Below are 14,376 nucleotides of genomic sequence, written 5' to 3' on the forward strand. Positions count from 1 at the left end.
TCTGTCTTCTTCCACACAGTTGACTAGGTCATGGAGTTATCATACACAAGGAGTAAGCACATACAGAGATCAAGAGGGTCAATGATGGCCACCGCCAGCACTGCACATGCTGCAAGGACAAAAGTTATGTGCCACTTGCAGGCTATAAGGCATGCGTGGAGTTGCATTTGCAAAGGATTGTAGGTACCGGACATGCGTGTAAGTAAACTTCCGCACGTTCAACATGGCCACCATCAAGAGACTTAAATTTCGATAATTTTAGTGATTGTTCTGATATTCCAAAAATAAACAAAGCCTGGTTACATCTTTACACCCCCAAATCATCTCTCTTAACAATAAACAAAATTACTGACAAACATAAATTCTCTACAAATATGTGACAAGAAAACTGAATGGAGCTGGTCCAGAGCAAAATAAACAACACACAAAAATGGGAAGATACATTTTCCTTTATGTCACGGGCCACGACTGGCTCGGCATGAAACCTTGTCACATTGTCAAATGCTTTCCTACAATATGTTTCAACCTTCTTATAACCGTAGGAAACACTAGTATTACGACTTACATTAGAAATGTCGTAGTTCATATTTAGGTATTTGTTCTCTACCGCCAGAACAGCAAAATGTCATAACTGACTTATAAATATCCGACTTTTGCCAAATAACCGCCGCCGATTCAGAATTTTCGACCACATCTGCGGGGATCTCTCGCTGACTCTGGAGGACTACTGTAGAGAACTGCACGTCTTCTTTATGTATCTTTTCCACCATTTATTTACTCCAGTATGCCTCAGCCCTCAAACCCAAACCAAACCCATCCCTAAAAAAAAAGCACTTTTCACCCAAAAGAAACAAACATACCGGCCGAAAAAACTGGGATTCTCCCCACTAGCGCATCAGTGCACCCATTGGACAATGCACTGACCAATCACAATTCACAGTTTCTTTGCCATACTCCAGTGCACCCTCTGCCACGTTACACAAACAAAACGTTGTAAACACCCAATCTAGCCGTCCCACAACAGTTCAGACAACACTTCTAAACTCAGCAAGTCATCGGGCAAGAACAAGATCCAGGCCAGCCGTTGAGAACCACCGTTATCAATGCCCAGCTCTGTTTCAGACATCCTCTGCTAACAACAAGAAGCCCAAGATACCTCTAGTTACGACGATTCCCTTCTTCTGTCACTGGACCTGCAGTCCCGTGAACAACCATTAACCGACAAAGAACGAGTCATGCAACCACACCACCTATAACTGACACACAGTTCCAATGGGTTAGGAGTCTGACAAAGTCAACAGACTTGCATCTGTCAAAACTCACATCACCCTATAAACACACTCTCTGTCAAAGGCAATCGAGACTCAAACACCACCTAGTTACATCTACGTGTAGGCCTACATTAGGGTACGTCCACCTCAGCCACAACATTTGCTCAAATTCCAGAGCTCCTTTCTCGAACAGTGGAAGAAACTCCAAAATTGAACGGCACTACTCCTCACCAAGCCACAACTACACCACAGCCCGTAACTTCTTTGACTACTTCACTCTTCCGAAAACCCAACCAGAATTAATGAAGAAGAAGCACCCATACTAAGATAAGTCTCTTCAAACCAAACAGTCTTTTTCAAGACCACCACATCTCTAAAAGAGAATATTTCTAGTCACTGCTGTCTTATATAAATATAACCTTAATAATGGAGTATAACCACAACCTCACAAGTATTCCCTATACTTCCACTTCACACATATTGAATTGAGGAATACAACCATATACCCTGGACAATACTCCTTTATTACCACCTATCCAGAGTCAAAGCAATGGCCCAAATAAAACTAAATAAAGAAAAGAAGAGAACCCACAGTCAACAGAAAAAGAACTATTTCTCCACAACATGCCGAACTAAGACCAAGATCACCAAATCCAACCGGATGAGCCTACTAGCAGAACAATTTGAAACCTTCATAACCAACCTATCCAAATGTAAACAGAGTGGCAAGGCTACAAATATAAGTTGAAACAGTGACCCAAATCTTTCTTACGAAAGATAGAGAGATTTTTTCACTCCCTGTTGCAAGGGTTAATGCAGATTCACATTCTGTACAATAATTAGGTGCGACTGTATCAGGAAATAAACGACAGCCTTATATATGTCGGTCATCTGTGAGAGAAAAAAATAGAAAATCTACTTTAGCCTAATCTATTTTAGCCTTTCAGCCATCACATGCATCCATTCATGTACATCATTAATAGCATGGCATACATACAGTTCATTAAATACTAAGCTGTCAGTGCAGATACAGTAAAATCTTGATAAGTCGAAGCCTGTTAAGTCGAAACTCCGTTTACCTCGATATCTTTCTGTATTCCCAACAAAAGAATAGGCCTTTATGTACAATAAACTATCCGTAACTCGAAACGTCAATACCAGTAAAGCAGCTTATCTCGAAGTTTTGGTAGGCCAGTTAAAAAAAAATTGAAGAATGATGAATAAAAAGTGATGAAAGAACGCTTGCCTTCATTATGAGTCATTACTGTCAGGCACACGGCTTTTCTTTGATGAGCCGAGCGTGTTCACACGTGCTGCCATTGTCACTTCGACAAGCACTGGGTCATCTGCAACTGCAATCGTAAAGGCCGTGTCCGAAACAGGCTTTCAGGGCTACGGCTAGGTCTATTGTTCGTGTTCGACTCAGCTTGAGGCCAACTGCCGTAAGCCAGTAAGGTTGCATGCGCACTGAAGTGAGTAACTTTCGATAACTTCGGAGACCTCAAACTTTTCGTCCATTCCCCTGAGCTTCGACTTATCAAAATTTTAATGTATACGTACATGTAAAAGGCTATGCTACCGACCAAGTGTTCAACATTGGTGGAACACCGTGCACCATCTTTCACTTGTATACATGTACATGTATCGGTACCATAGTGTTAATGTCAACGGGTGCATTCCAGTGCAATTATCAGACTAAGGTCTCGCATTATCTATTTTACTCAGGTGCACCAATATTAATTTGGGTTTGGCGGGTGTACCTTTCCTGATGGTGGTCCTTTGTACTCCCTTTCATTTGGACCGGTGTACCAGTATTTATAGGGTCCGGTGTACCCTTCTTTGTTAAGGTCCAGTGTACCAGCATCAAGGTCCGATGCAGGCATGCATTTATCATCCGCTGTACCAACATGTGGGTGTAATTTTGTCGTGAGTCTGTGTATCAATGTATAATATAATAGAAGATGGGGAATAAGAAGTCTAACTATTTCAGAATGTACAGTGTATGAATTTACATGTACCAGATATTAGAGGATGGAGAACCAAAACTCTGTAACTTTTTCAGCATGTTTGTATTTACATGTCCAATGTATTCAAAGATGCGCAACAAAAACTATGTCTGTGTCAGTATTTCCACATGTTTGTATTTACCGCCTTTTACCAGATCGATAATGTGGGGTAAAAGATGTTATACACGGCGATTATATACATGCTTCCCGGGGTCGCGGCAGTATGTTTGATTGCACAAATTATGGGACATGTGACTCGGCCTGGATACGTTTTTGTTTATTTCAGCATTGAAGGAGGGTCACGTACATGTAGGTGTATTGCCGGATATGGTTTAATTAAGCATAGAGCGAAAGGGCGCATTCATGCAAATTTCTTTTCGGAAACTTTTAGCCAATCAGTGGTGGCTCTTCCATGTGGGACACGAGCACGAGCTCGCAGTGGAAACTGCAACACTTGGCACTCTGTCACAGCGTACAGAGCAAATTTTATTTTCTCTGGTCTACTTTTGGCTTTGCTGGATTATTTTGCCCCGTTGTTTCGCATCTCTTGGGATTTAGTTTGCAATTTTTCCTGTCGTCTCTTAGGAACTCTGTCCTCTTCTCCGTTCCCGTCTGACTGGATTTTTTGTTGCACTTTGCCGACGCTACCCAAGATGAACCACGGTGATTTGAAACGCACCAGATGTCGCCCTTTTCGCTTCTTGGACACCACCGTCAGATCGACACCGGCAAAGAGGGCAAAACCATCACAGCACAAGGCTGCAAGGCAATCGTGGGCAACAAGCTGCCAGGCTCCCACTCCGTTCCCTCTCCCCGAAGGAGTACCGCCTGCCAGCCTAGCGAACGGCCTGCTAGTCCTGCCTGCCACGCCTATTCCTGCTTTGTCCCCCTCAGCTTCAGCATCCAACACCGAGACAGCCTTTGTCCCGACTGCTCCCGTCTTTTTGGCGAGTGTCACCACGGGGCCGGGATCTGTTTCACCTCCGACCATTCCTGCTGTGCCAAGCTGGGATTCCTTGGCAGCTACTGGTGCTGCACTCGGTGGGTTTCCAGCAGTGTTGAGCTCCTCTTCTGCAGCGGGCTATCCCCCTGGTCCTACACCACAATCTTCGGCCACTTGGCATGCCCAGCAAGCCAGCTCCGTCTTGCAGCCAACTGGTCCAACGAACATGTACAGACAAATTCAACCTCACGCGACCAGTGGTTTGCCCATCATGTCATGGCCTAAGCCTACTCCTGTGTATGCTTTGTCAGTGCAGTGCTACAACCAGCCGGGCGCGGGACTCAGTTTTCCTTCCCTTCCAGTGATTGCCTCCTTTGCGATTCCAACATCAGCCGGAGGTGTCATCGTGGACCTGGATCAAATCAGCCCGACTTCTGGTGGACCCAGTCTCCAAGGTGGTGAGTCCATTTCAGTGTGGCACTTAACAACGTTTCCATGGCACCATTTCCCGGCTTGTCAGGGGAGCCGTTCGGCCGCCCTGAGTCATTCCTTTCCATTCACGCCCCATTAGGAGTTCATGTTCCCCAGTCCTTAAAAGAAAAAATTTGACGTAGCGAGTTCGTAGATTTCTCGCTTCTTTACAATTATGCGGCGAGCGCAGTGCTTACCAAGTCCTTTGAGGCGGGTTACATCAGTATGTCTTCTTAACGTTACTTTGGTGGTTAAGGGGGGAAGCATTGTAGTTCAGAAAAAAGGGTCCCAGCGAAAGCGTATTGATTCCTTTGACATGTGGCAGTCTGCACACTGTTGTTTGGGTAGTTCCACTCAAGGTTCTGAGGCAGCAGGACGGCCTCAACCTCGTATGCCAATTGTGCGCAATCCCGTTCCTACTAGTCATAACGGTGCCATCCGAAAGCAACAGCTATCTGCCCCTGCCTTCACACCAGCACAGTCAAAGCCTGCGCAGGGTCAAGGTGCCGGCGCAGCCCATTTTTCTTTTCGCCCTTCCAACTCCAATTAATATTTCGATTTTGAGGGAATGGCTTCATCATTACCCCAATGCTGAAGATGCACAGCTGTTGCTGAAAGGCTTTACAGAAGGGTTTTCTTTGGGTTACAATTGCCCACGTTCACCCCACAACTCTCATTGCTTGTCATCCACATCCGAACACCCTTATGTAGTTTGTGACAAATTAGCATCTGAAATTGCACAGGGCGGGATGGCCGGGCCATTTTCCACCGCCCCTTTCCCACTTTGCAATGCTCCCCAATTAGTTTAACGCCTAAGCATGAGCCACACACTTTTCGCCTTATTCACCACCTTTCCTTTCCCGCGGGGGAATCGGTTAATGACTTTATTGACCGGGACCTCTGTTCAGTCCAATATTCCTCATTCGATGTAGCTGTTGCCTCGGTGGCAAAGGCTGGTAAGGGCGCATAGCTCGCGAAAGCAGATATTGAATCGGCATTTCGTTTGCTCCTGGTATCTCCGCCTGACTATGACCTTTTAGAGTTTCAGTTTGAGGGTCTGTGTAGCCAACTACAGCTACAGAACCTTGACAATGAATGATTGGTGCAAGAGGAATGTAATTTGGTCCCGTAGTACAATGACACTTCCTTTATTCAGACTAATGAAGATTGTAGCAAAGAGCGAGGAACGATTGGAGGTACTAGCTGACTAGGAGTTTGGACGTATTAAAGACAGGAGATTATTATGACAGAAGGTTGAAGTCGGAAGTCAGAAGTCGGAAGGTTTTGCTGTAACAAATGAACAAAAACTCAAGCTATAAATATGCATGTATATATAAGTAATGACACAAAAGTAAACTGAAACAATAAGCTGTCTGAGCAATAAAACAATATCAAAATAATTAAATGTTGCCTAAGAAATCTATAAACTGTACTTACTAGGCTGGGGGTGTTGCCTAACAAAGATGATCGATTCAAAACTTGGAAACTTGGAGGAATGATGCATGAAAGAAAAAGAGGAACCTTACTCCATGGATGTGGGCAACAATATGATGGTCAATCTGGAAGGGAACTGTGGCCAAAGCACAGTCAGGGTCCTTGCAGGGGGAAGATTTATAGCCTAAGGGAACATGTGGTCTGGAGAGGGAGAGTGTTACTATGGGAACAGCCACCCAGGCCTGGCACAAAGGTATGCAGAATTCAAGGATCCAGAGATAAGGACCAGTGATGGTCAAGTAAAGTTGGGTAACTGGGTCTAGACTAGGTCTCTACAGTGGAATAAAATAAGCATACATGAATTTCTTAACATATAAGGAAAACATGTACATTAATCAAAATTAATGGTTAACCACTTCGGACCGGGGCATTATTCAACGTTAAAGATGCTGGGCCGGCATGACTATCATTTTTTCCGTTTTCAAAATCCTTCAACAATTCATCATTCCATTTAACAGTCGTTTATAGCCGCACGGAGTAATCTTCAGGCACTACTCTAAGTTGACAGGTGACCTTCATTGACGCCCAAATATTTCAGCCAGGCCTGCAGCCTTGTAAACAGAGCCCAGATTGTGCGGTGTTATACAGCTGTCTTTTGTTCACGAACCTGGCTCAGTGCACTGCTGACCTCTTTTCAATCGGGGCCAGATTAGCATGCAGCGGTGCTGTGTGGCTCATCGCTGCGGTGGTGGAGAGCTTTTGTCCCCGGTGGTAATCCGCTTGCTCTAAATACCCCAAACCGTGGTATACGGTTTCAAAATAACGCTGGATTATCACCACTTTTGAGAGTGAAAAATGCCGGTCATGCCCAGCAGCCTGGTCTTTTGTTTGGAGTACGGTCTTTTGTTACAGGGCCCTGTTTCCTTTGTCCGAGTTCGGAGACCCCGGCCACACATATAAACCATACGGCTCCGATCCCGGAGTCCCTGGCTGGTAGTGGTTAAACTTAAATCAAAACACAACGTCCGTTACAGTCTGTATTATTTTGACAAGTGCTTGCCCATGGGGTGTAGTATAGCTTGTGCCCTGTTTGAGAAATTTAGCTCATTTTTGGAATATCGGGTGAGCAATACCAGTTGGTCTGCGCTACTAACGCATTATTTGGATGATATTTTGTTTGTTGGGTCCTCTGGTGCCCGCTGTACGCATCTTCTTCGCTGCTTTCAGGCTGTTTGCAGTACAATGGGGTTCCCCTTAGCTGCTGAAAAAACAGTCTGTCCTGTGCAGGTAATCACATTTCTAGGGTTGGAGGTCAATACTGTGGATTGTACAGTTCGCGTTCCCTCTGACAAGGTTTTGGCCACATCTTGCCTTATCGAGCGAGCGTTACAGGGATGCAGGATATCACTCCGTAGCAATCAGAAGCAAGTCAGGTCGCTTAATTTCCTGTGCCGGGCAATTCCACCCAGGCGAGCCTTTTTACATCGCCTGATAGTGCTCACGCAAAGCTTGTCTCGCCCTCACCACAAAGAGCGCATATCTAAAGGAGTTTGGCTTGATCTGCTGACTTTGCTGGAATTCCAAGCTCACTTGATAATGGTGTGTCCATATTCGCTGGTGAGGAGTGGCAATCCAATGCTCACCTTCGCATCTTCACCAACGCTGCTGCTAGTGTAGGCTACGGTGTCTACTTTCAGGGCAAGTGGGTTCAGGGTGCTGGCCGGCTGAACTCCTTCGCCGTTCTCCGTCGAACACGTTTCTGGAATTTCTTTCGCTGTACATAGTCATGTTGTGTTGGGCAAAGCTTTTAGCTGGGCGCAAGGTCATATTTCATACGGACAATGCTGCTGTTGTGGAAATCATCAATAAGAAATCCTCTCGCTGTGCGCTCTTTATGCAATTAGTGCATCCATTTGTACAGCAATGCCTTCGTCACAATGTTTCCGTGAAGGAAGTTCATGTGCCCCGCAAACTTAATGATATTGCAGATGCTTTGTCCCGTTTTCAGATGGCCCACTTTTGGCAGGGTCGCGCCCACTGCGGACGCCGTAATGACTCCACACCCTCCTATGCCGGAAACCTGGTAAGGGATGAGGTAGAGTGCTTGCTCTCCGCTGCTCTGGCTGCCAACACTCACAAAACCAATGCAGCTGGCTGGAGGGCATTTAACCAATCCCGACAGCACGCCATCTCAAGCGAGGCTCCTGCTACAGTTGGCAACATTAGGCACTTTATCGCTTGGCTGTCCTTACAGAGCTTCTCCTCGTCTTCAATTTACACGTACCTCGCTGGCGTGAGTTACTTTCATAAGCTAAGGGGCTGGCCGATCCGACTGATGATTTTTTAGCATGTAAGTTCGGGGAAGGAGCACGCAGACTCCATCCAGCGAGGGATTCTCGGTTACCGATTTCCGTACCACTGCTCGCGTATTTAGTGGGGTCTCTCAATGCAGTTTGTTCCTCGGAGTTTGAGGCGGCATTGTTTCGGGCGGTTTTCCTTAATGCATATAAGGCTTCATGCGGGGTGACGAATTTGCTGTTGATTCCAGACACCGCGTGCAACGCTCTGTGCTCGGATTGCATGACGTACGTTTTCGCCAGCCTGGCATTGTATACGATGGCGGGTCTGTAGTAATTTCTTTCCGCACCGCCAAGAATAATCAACGTGGCCCCCCTCAAAGCATTTGCCAAGGCAGTTCACCTGGGACATCACCTGGCACATCACTCTGTCCCGTGCAGGCGCTGTGGAACTTTGCCAATCTCCGTCTGCCATGTTCAGGCCCATTCTTTTGTCACTTTGATGGGAGCCCCCTTACCTGCTATCAGTTTAATGCCATTATGCATAAAACTGTCAATTTTGTGGGCCTTGAGAGAGCCTCAATTAAGGGTCATTCATTTTGTATTGGAGCAGTGTCATCGGCGGCAAATTCCGGAGTGGCTCATGTAGAAATCCAGGCTATGGGGTGATGGCATTCTAAGGCTTTTTTGTCTTATATCCGGATATGATACCGGATACATACCGTTAAGCTAAATCTGAGTTACCGTGCTTACACACCACTGCATGATGTGCTTACCGTGTTTACTACCTCACATCTTCTTTACGTTTTCTTTTTCTTTATGACCTTGCATTAGATGAGGTGTGGATAGTTGGTGACTCCAGTGTTAGAAGGGCAGAGCGCTCCTTTCAAGTCTCTAAAAGTACTGAGGAAAGGGAAAGGTGGGGCTGGCATGGGGGACATCTGCTCTCTCCTGGCTGATATGAGTCAAACTAACCCCCCCCCCCGCCATTTTTGATACTTTTACATATTGGCACTAGTGACTTAGTCCGAGTTAATGAACATGCTCTTCGGATGAGGGTGGCCATCATGCTGAGCGACTGGGCGGCCATGTTCCCCCATGCAACTCTTGTTTGGTCAAATATACTGCCTCATGTTTTTTACCATGGTGCTCACTCACAGCCAGCTATGGTACGCAAGCGCCACACCATCAACAGGTGGGCCAGGGCGCATTGTGCAAAATTGCCAATGGCATTTTGCCTTCGCCACCCTCAGTTCTTTTGGTAGGAGTATTCCCTTTATTTACGTGATGGGGTGCATTTGAGCCCTGTCTGGTAACCGCGAGTTCACAGAACACCTGCACCAGTGCATTTTGTCACAGTTTGTGGGGTAGTGCGGGTCCCGTCCAGGACGGGTTCTGGCAGTCTTACTCCTGTGGGGCGTGAGTTGCGCATGTGGCAATTTTTGCGGACATAGACAGCCAGCAACCCATTTGTATGCTTTATTTAATTGTATTTATATGTTTTCTGGTTAAGCGTTTGATATGTAATTTGTAAAATAATTCAGTCCATTTACTCCTGAGTGTGCAACATCAGTGGGAGTGCTTGAGTCCAAGTAAAATGGGTTTTAAATGCAGTTTATATCGCACTTGCACTCTTGGGGTGAAACGTATTCCGACTGAATGTGCAACATCAGTGGAAAACCCGTACGTTTTATGTGTCTATGTAAATTTATTATCATCCGACCGAATGTTCTACATCGGTGGAGAATTTACTCATGTGTGCTTTGCCCATATGCTTTCTCTGGGCTTTTCACCTACATGTAGATTTGGGCCTGGTGTGCCCATGGTTCGGGTGTATGTAGCCATATATATGAAGCTGTCTGAGGGGGGTCAATGTCGAGTGGCTTGTGGTTATAAGGGATCCTTACTTTTGTTGTAAACCCTCTCTACTCTCCAGGCCAGGACCACCTTAAATCTTCTCGGTGGGTTGTGGCGGGCCCTGTGGATTAGGAGTGGAGTGCCCAATTTACATAACAGCAGTACTAATGTTGGGCACAATAGGCAGTTCTTAAGAGCTGCAGCCTGGATTTTGCACAGCACGGCACTGCATCCACTAGGAAGATCTGAGTTAGAAAACAAGCACCGTGGCGGGACCCTTATGAAATTACAGTCTTGCTTTCCGCCAAAAATCCGTTTGTATAATTATGAACGTAAAAATCTGTTTGTATAATTATGAATGTAAGTAAAATAATTATTTCAGAATATTTGCATTTACAATATAAATGTATTTGGGGATTGGGTATATATTTTTCGTCATAAAAGTTTGTTTTCCAGAAAATTATTTTGTCAGTGTTTCGTTAAGTGGATACTTCCGATGCAAACAGGAGGTATAGGGTTTGGAGAGGATGCACAACAATAGATGACAATTAAGAACAGTAAGGGTAGAATGCGGTGAAGTCTCAGTAATGTACGATAAAAAAAATGGAGTTATCGCATCAGACTCAGCACCAGTTGTTGTCTGATTTATGGTAACAGCTGTTGGATGGTTATTTCCAATGAGCAACTTTGAAAAAGTCTGATATGGAAACACCTTTAATGTATGCCCAAGATTTAATCTCATCTGGGGTGGTAGGCCAGTTTAATGTGTTAGCAAGTTTAATAGCTGAAACAACCCACCTGGCAACAGTGTCTGATAGATGGATGGTAGAGATGGGTAGTGGTCACCTGCAGTTGAGAAATGGAGCCTCTGATGTCTTTAGTTCTCTCAAGGTACCATTTAAGGGTTCACACTGGGCACCAAAGTCTGTCAGAAGAAGAGGCTAAGTGTGATTGGATAGAAGGACCGAAGATCCTGGAGGTTGGAAAGATGGAGTTTGATTCTAGGTGAGTAACCCTACAGCGGGAATAAAGCATACACTATGGGGATCCAAGGTGGTTCCGCATAGTATGTCCCCTAAGTTCCAGGATGGAATGTGGCACTTCACACGGAACCCACTGAGTACTTGGCGATGAACAACAATGCATTCATGTGATGGAGACAGGGGTTGATCACAGCTCACTATTAATAAGCCATCTTTGGTGACAGAGACAACGTGGAGGAAGCATTTGACATCCTTGATGTTAGTTAGTTTATTAGATGAGCGAGTGCCCTGGATGAGATGGGCACAGGTGCATCTGAGGTCGAGGCACTCAGACTGGAACTCCACCCAAGCTCTTCTACTAGTGAAAGGGAGTTTGGCATTGCCAGAAATCACATCCTCGGCTGATATGTGGAAGACCAGAGACTCTTCCTCATGTTTCACAAGAGCACAAATTTGGCAGGTAAGGTCATGGCAGGGAAGGGCATTACAGCTGGCGAAGTAAGAGGGGACATTTGCCGAACTGGCGAGGTGTCTGACTATAGCTTGGTAGCAGCTCACTGTGGAGAGGAAAGTAGAAATCTGCGGGCTTGCTGAAAATTCACCATGGCATATTTTCTCACAGGCTTGTAAGCATGGTTTGCTGTCAGTGAGGATGCAAGCATGATGCTTGGATTGAATGATTAAGGGGCTGAAATGCTTGGCGGATGCTGAGATGGAGAGCTCTTCCACTTCACAGGACAACCAGGTGGGCTTGCGACCTCGGAACTTGGCGCTATAAAACCAAGCAAGGCAGGGTTTGTTATTGTGAGTGATGCAGAGTGTGACACCAATGCTGTATTTTCTGACAGAGCCATCGTTGATTCCAACATCTTCAGTGGGAGCAAAGACTCCCTGCGTTTCAAGCTTGTCAAATTTGTATTGCAGTTCACGAAGCTTGTCTGAAGCATATTTTGGCAGGCAGCCTTTGCATTGTGGGGGTTGGACTGGGCCCATGTTAACAACAGCTTCAAAGGGGCTGGCAGCACCGTTGTAACCTGGAAACTTTGGGTTGAATACCTCGTCGTTCTCTTCTTGTACAGCATGAAATGAGAATCACGTCAGGAATTAGCAAATTGTTGGGATCCAGTGAATTGGGCTGAGATTGTTGAGGTTCTGCTGAGATCTGTGAGGCATTCAGCATGTATGAGTCATGATTGGTTGAGTCAGGATCATCCGACTAGGGCAGAAACACCAAGCGGACATGACAGAATTGGTCCATGCATTTGAGGACCTGGGGCTCATCTGTGAAGTTTGGTAAGCGAACTCTTTCTGCCACACTTGGAATGAGGGGGCCAGGGGATGTCAGTAGTGTTTGAGCAAGCGTCAGTGCATGGCTCTAATGCTAACTTGGTGTCATTAGGGCTGGTGGGCGGGAGGTCGAGCTTGATGAATTCTCCTGGCCACACAGTTGTGCGTGGAAGTGCACGTAAGATGTAAGCTCGGCACACTGTGTGCCAATCTTTGGATTCATTGGTAGATCTATACATGTATGTGATGTTAATCGCCCAAGATGACCTGACGCTTTGTTGGGCGGATTGCAATGTCATTTGTATCCATGAAAGGGGGTACCTGAGAGAATTTCCACATCAAGGTTTTCAAACACTAAACCCTCAAAGTGAAATTCCTTCCCATCACATGTCAGATTGAGGTTGGTTTCTCCAATAACCACTTATAAGAGGGAGGACTCACTGGCCTGATGGGCAGACTGTGAGCTCTTACGTGTAAAATGGATTCCAATCTTTTTGCTTTGGCCTCAAGGATCACATTGCCTGTTGCTTCACTGTCTATGGTGATATGGACAGTGTGGTGGTCATGAAACGTGTCAATATACGGGGATTATCGACCTGAGTACACAGGGTGGTTGATGACTCTGAGGCTGGGGAATCACCAGGATACTCATCAACGAGGGCACAAGTCTGATCAGTTGATTCATCATCAGACTCATCAAAAATGTTGGCAATTTGCCGTGCTCTTATGATGTATTTGTGGTCTCGCTCTGGTAAGGGGAGGGGGCATTTGCAGAAGAAATGGTGATTCTGGCAGGTATATAATTATTCTCATTAAAACTAAGAAGAAAGTCAGTGTCTAAAACAGCTGGGGCATAAGCTGGATAACTGCTCACCTGCATGTGAAAGATGCACATGATCAGGAGTCTGAAAATGGCATTCAAACCTGAAGGGGTTTGGGTGACAAAACTGTCCCATTATGAACTAAAGCAAGGCACAGAAACGTTTCTGATGCTGCCACCACACCACTTAGTAAGATGAAGGTACTCCCAGTCAATGAATCACTAAACATTGAACTTAAGGAACGAGGGCAACGACTTAAAGCAATAACAATACACGAGCAGGAAAAGATAGCGGAGTCTGAGGGAGTAGAACAAGAAGGCGCAAGAGGGTACCACAACACAACTGGCAGTTGTCAACAATAATGACAGAGCTACCTGTAGAGTCATTGGATTGACATATACACACAACTGGTTTATTCTGAATAATCATTTACATAATCCAAATTTACAGTAATCAACTTCTGTTACTAGTAAGATGATCTTGGATATGGAAACAACAATCAGAGCATATAAGACTTCCATATCTGAGCAGTTCACTCGGGAATGACTGATGAGTAATTCATGCCAGAGCTATACACTCAAGAATAGTCCATGGGGAGATGTTCCCAGAGAGCTGCTAGCTCAGGAATGACAAATGCTGACCATCGGCGCTGCTCCCTCTATATAGACTTTCAGGGCCACGTCTTAGCCTATGAACGCCTGGATTCGGGTGGTTATGAATAATTCATTCAAGTAGAAAGTATATGAAAGAAATCTCTATGGGGATTTTGTGTACACTTGGTCTCACTGACTTAGTTTCTGGATAGCCTTTATAAAGTCCAGGAAGTATGGGAATGGGATGGTGAAAGGCTGCTCGTGGGTGTGCTACAAGGGACTTGGTCAACAAGAAAAGGGAAGGGGTGAGCATTTCTCGGGGCACTGAGTTGTGTACAACACTTAGTCTCTGGATTGCTGGGACATCTACACACAATTGTTATGGGGTAAAACTGTGGGCGAGCGGAGGTAGT

The 14,376-nt window shown here is 45.6% G+C and overlaps 1 protein-coding gene across 6 annotated transcripts in view; it reads right to left on the bottom strand.

The window, feature by feature from the left end:
- The window catches only part of LOC110989822 (uncharacterized), a 102,370-nt gene that overhangs the window by 41,162 nt on the left and 46,832 nt on the right, over nt 1-14,376 (bottom strand). Inside the window, exons 3-4 of one of the 6 annotated variants that reach the window (XR_015428040.1) lie at nt 11,078-11,204; nt 10,330-10,400 (exon numbers count right to left, since the gene is read on the bottom strand). The exons of 4 other annotated variants lie outside the window; for them this stretch is intronic. The gene's annotated coding sequence lies outside the window, so the exon portion shown is untranslated. The remainder of the gene's footprint in view (nt 1-10,329; nt 10,401-11,077; nt 11,205-14,376) is intronic. One more of the 6 variants, XR_002599697.2, reaches the window with a different exon arrangement.

This window comes from Acanthaster planci, linkage group LG16, assembly GCF_054643075.1.
Source record: "Acanthaster planci isolate LZ-2023a linkage group LG16, COTS_SCS, whole genome shotgun sequence".
Taxonomy (NCBI): domain Eukaryota; kingdom Metazoa; phylum Echinodermata; class Asteroidea; order Valvatida; family Acanthasteridae; genus Acanthaster; species Acanthaster planci.